Source organism: Aegilops tauschii, chromosome 2 (genome assembly GCF_002575655.3).
Source record: "Aegilops tauschii subsp. strangulata cultivar AL8/78 chromosome 2, Aet v6.0, whole genome shotgun sequence".
In the NCBI taxonomy this organism is placed as follows: Eukaryota; Viridiplantae; Streptophyta; class Magnoliopsida; order Poales; family Poaceae; genus Aegilops; species Aegilops tauschii.
Window position 1 is genome coordinate 31,629,309 of NC_053036.3, and position 4,659 is coordinate 31,633,967.

General features: G+C 45.9%; 1 long non-coding RNA gene across 1 annotated transcript; it reads left to right on the plus strand.

Moving 5' to 3' along the window:
- Positions 1–298: 298 nt before the first annotated feature.
- On the plus strand, positions 299–3,606 carry LOC120974890 (uncharacterized). The gene is made up of 2 exons (XR_005770330.2): positions 299–1,094; positions 3,214–3,606. It is a non-coding gene; the product is annotated as an uncharacterized lncRNA (long non-coding RNA).
- Positions 3,607–4,659: the final 1,053 nt, after the last annotated feature.

Genomic DNA, 4,659 nt, shown 5'->3' on the forward strand with positions numbered 1-4,659 from the left:
TGCTTCGGGGTGGTCCCGCATCGCAGCGTGTTGGGTGTGTGGGAGGCGTGCGCTTACTTGTGTTGCATGCAGTACCCCGCGAGGCGGCGTGGGCTGGGTCACGTGGGGTGTAATTCTGCTTTTCTACTCGCTCTTCACTTACCCAGCTGTGTTGGTGTCCCTCTCCTCTTTTGGTCCCACATGTAAGTGTAATGGATGGCTCGTTCCAGGTGGGGGAGAGTCGTAGAGACGTTTCTTTGCAGGAAAGATGGTCCTCTCCCCACGTTTTTTGTACCGGGGTGGGTGGGTCATGACTGCACGTTCAACACTAAACTCCTCTCTCCCCCTCTTTGATTCCCCATCCACCGCCGCCTCCTCTCTCGCCTCACCGCTGGCCTCCTCTATGCCTCTTCCTCTCCCTCTCGGACGACACCTAGCTATGGCCGCCCCATGCTGAATGGCCGCCCGTGCGGCATCCTGCATCTGGCGCGGGAGCGTGTGGTGGTGACTAGCCGAGCCGTCCTGCTGATGGCTCGAGCACGGACCCTTGCGACGGCGTCCGGACGAGGCCGGGCGCAAGGCGGAGCTGCGGCCGCGACCCGGCACCGGCGCATGCCCGGCGGTGGGACTTCGCCGTGGCCGGAGGGAGAGTTGGGCGGCAGCAAGCGGTTCAGCGAGGGCGCACGGGCGATAGGGTGGGGCTCTTGCTAGCGGCTCTCCCATTCCCGTTGGTTTCTTGCGGCCATGGTGGCGTTTCTCAGATCGAGCGCCGCTCATCCTTCTCCTCTTCGCTGCTTCTCCACAACGCTAGCCCCTCCACCTCTCCCCCCTTTCGTTGTCTGGTGGCCATGGGAATGGGATGCGCCTGGATCGGAATCGGGCGTAGGTTAGGTGAGGCTGATGGTTGGGTGAAGGAGTAGGGGAGGCGGGCGACGAGGACAGGAAGAAGCCGGCCGTCGTGGTGCAGTGGGGCTGCCGGGAAGGAAGAGGTCGGCTGCGTCCCCAGCGGTGTCTGTGGAGCTGCTCCTCAACAAGATTCGGCCATGGGGAGGACCGTGGTGGCAGCGCAGCCTCGCCCCCTCTGGCGCAAGAGATCAGCACACCATCGAACTGAGGTGCGCCGCCACTAGACCCGACCTTTCTCTTCCCGCATCCTTTTCTATGTTGTGTGCACTACTGTCCTACAGAACATTCATCCATACACACGGGGTTCAAATTTCAGTGTAAACTGAAACATGAGATTAATCATTGTGTTGTGCCATGTTTCAAACTAGAAACAGGGAAAAGTGGAGAAGTGAATGGATAGCTAATATACATACCTTCAGGAACATTTATTTTTGTTTGTTGACTGCACAATCTGAACTATATATCTGACAAATATATTTGACTCTTGCTCTTGACAGATTAGGCTTCTGTGGTGTTGCTTTGTATACAGATGACATGCTCGCCTCTTGGTTTAATTTAGGAGTCTATTTAGAAGCTAAAACTGAACAATAATATCAGTTTAGAGATGCAGTTGACCATTTTTCACAAAGTCAATGTGTTGTCGCAGCAGTAGCACACGTGCAGTTCTTTCTGGCCATTTGACTGTAACAAATTGCTTACAAGACCACTTGTACATTGAGAAAAGCCTTTGTACATCGTTTCTTAGTTACATATGAGTGTTAGTTTTGAAAAACATGCTGAAACACATCTCTGAATTGGGAAACGATAGTGTGCACCTTTACTGGAACATAAAACTAATTTGTTGATGCTCTGTTTGTAAATGTCTTGTTGTACGCCTGCCAAAATAAGAAAATAGGTAGGAGTCAAAATATTGTAGGACAAGGAATAGTCATGTACAGAAAGTTGTATCAAATAAATTATAAATAGTTGCACTACAGTCTGCAATTCAGTTTAGCACTGAACCAATATTTGAGAGAAGTACCTATACTCATTTTCACTGAGCGAGGTGAAAACTGATTAAAAAATATTTCAGAGAAGCACTACAGTCTACAATTCAATTTACAGTGCTGCACGAGGTGGCGGGTAGCGAGTCGGCCCTTGGAGGTATAGATTAGCCATGGACAAAGGGTGACTGGGGGAGGATGAAAGGAGAGAACCCTTAAAAAGTTCAAATGATGAGTCGATGCCGGAGTAAGCGGAAGGGGCAAGGAGAAAGAGGCAATGGTCTCTGATTGATATAACTTCTCTGATTTTGAGGCAAGCTATATTAATCAAGAGACTCTCCCAAATCAATAGGAAATTTGATTTTGTTTTTTTTTTAATAAAGAGGAAAAAATGGTAGACTCAGCCGGGTGAATCTCCTCCTTCCTTCCCATGGCTGAAAATTCCTATCCGATATGATCACACCACAACGACCTTTTTCTTTTCCACTTCCCAACGACATATGGGGAGAGGTTTATGAAAGCCTACTGAAACTGATTATTTGGTTACACTCGCTACTTCCTTTGGACAGAAGTTGTTGTCTGAACGTACTGAACATTGTGTTATGCAGTGTTGGTCTATACTTTAATGCACCTGTGTTCACGCATGGCCAGCTTTATGTAGGAGTGTCGCGCGTGACCTTAAAAAAGGCTTTGAAAATCTTGATTGAAAATGAAGATGGTACTACTGATTCTCAGACCAGGAACATTGTGTTTCCTGAGCTCTTCCAATCCATTTCTTAGAATCCATGTTGGTGGTGTCTTTTACAATATGTGCATTATTCTATTTACCCTGTTCGCTATGGCCAACCAGTCTGTTCTAGCTGTTTCATGTGGTCGCCCGATATGTGTGGTGCCAACTGCCATTTCTTTGCTAGCTGATGTCAATAGTCTTTTGGTTCATACATCTTAGTGCCTCATATATGAATGCTCTTTCTAGGTTCTTCAAGTTTTCTTCCCCCTATCTTTTGCTGACTGCACTGATTATATGCCTGTTCTACACCGATGCTCTTTTTTATGCTGGTCCTATGTCATGGGTGTTAATATCTACTACCTATTTACTGCTTGTTGTGCAAAATCTTCTGGTTATTGTAAATCATTCCCTGCTGTATAAAGTTTGGTTTTAGTCTGTTGCATTTTGTTGGTTCCTATTTTGCCAATGTCTACAACAATATGCTTTCTTGGTGGCCTTTTTTGCTTCACATTTTTTGGGTATGCCACTTCTCTAATGAGTGGGTGCATCTCTTCTTTGTTTTATCATTCTATATATTTTTCCTAACCTTTTTGGTATTCTGCTTTCTCCTTGCAGATGGCAAGCACCATTTTGTTGGTTCCTGTCTTGCCAATGTCTACAGCAATGTGTGCGTCCTCTGTCTCATCTGTGGCATTACCGTGGGGCAACTCATAATGGGCCTATCAAGCATACTGACCTTGTGATGATAGATAAAGAGGTTGATTTCAGTGCCATTCAGATAAATATATTTTTAGCCCTGTGAACTGAAAAATGAGTGCTTCTTGGTTGTTTCTGTTGTTGGTCCAGAAGATTCTTGGTGCTCTTAGTGCAGTAGTATACTATGCTCCTTGACACTTCTTGGTGTGTTAACTAAATGGTTTAGTCCTGCGCTTCATAGAAGCAGTTTTAACTAAATGTAATGAACTAATTAAGTGCCTTCGTTTATTGTTGGCTAATCCTTTGGTTTTATCGCATGCTACATTCGTATATGATGATACGCTACCACTCCAATAAGTCCAGGCACTATAAACCCTATGTCAGCTATGTATGAATTTGGAATCTATATTGCAGAAGTATTTGCGACTGTTGTATATAATGCTATCTCAGCTTCCCAATGAACGATGTATGCCTTCACCTTCAGGCACAAGGCAAAGCGTGTCCGCCTATGAGGACATCATCATAAACCTTCAGTGTCACCTATATGCCTTGTGTACCAGACTTATGTTTATAATGCTCTTATGCTATCTCCACATTGGTTTACCTTTGCTTATGGATTACTAGCATCACTTTCTTACTCACTATTAACATTGCTTCTAACTGGAGTTGAACTGGAAAAGCAAGGTGCTGCTTTGCAGAGCTAGATGGGATCCTGCAGAGGAGGCTGATTCTCCCATGACGAAAGTGCAAGTGCAAGGCAGCCAATGAGAAAGCGTTGGACAACACCATTGCTGAGCTCAACAGTACCATGCATGCTACTTTATTGTACAGCGAAAAAGCTACCAAACCTGAGAACAATATTAGTGCTTGCTATGGATGAAGGTGGAATTAAACAGTAGCTTCAGATACTTTTTATCTAGGTGGAGCGTGGGGCACTAGTATAGTGATGTCTCCATAGCTCGTGCCCTTTAGAAGTTAGCCGACCAACATCAGCCCAGCTGCGCTGGTAAAGCAGGATACGTTCGCGATCTTTTTTGATGTAACGAGGCTATCGTAGCTGGCGTGTGCCTACCCCCGAAAACAAAACCAAAAGCTGGCGTGTGCCATGCGCTGGCTCCGCCACTGATTTGATTGATCCACTCCTCGCAGATGCAAAGGCCGAGGCACCTGGAGGTTCATCTGATTGTAATATCTTGGAAACATCAAGCAACTCTTTCCACAGAACCAAATCCTGGGTTGGGACTGTCATGGTATAATAACAAGTAGTATAACTGAAAATTGTGATAAACAGGCAGTTCAGAAGGAAAGAAAACAACGTTGCAATTTTAATGATCACATGGTTCCTTCTAAAGATCACCAGAGATC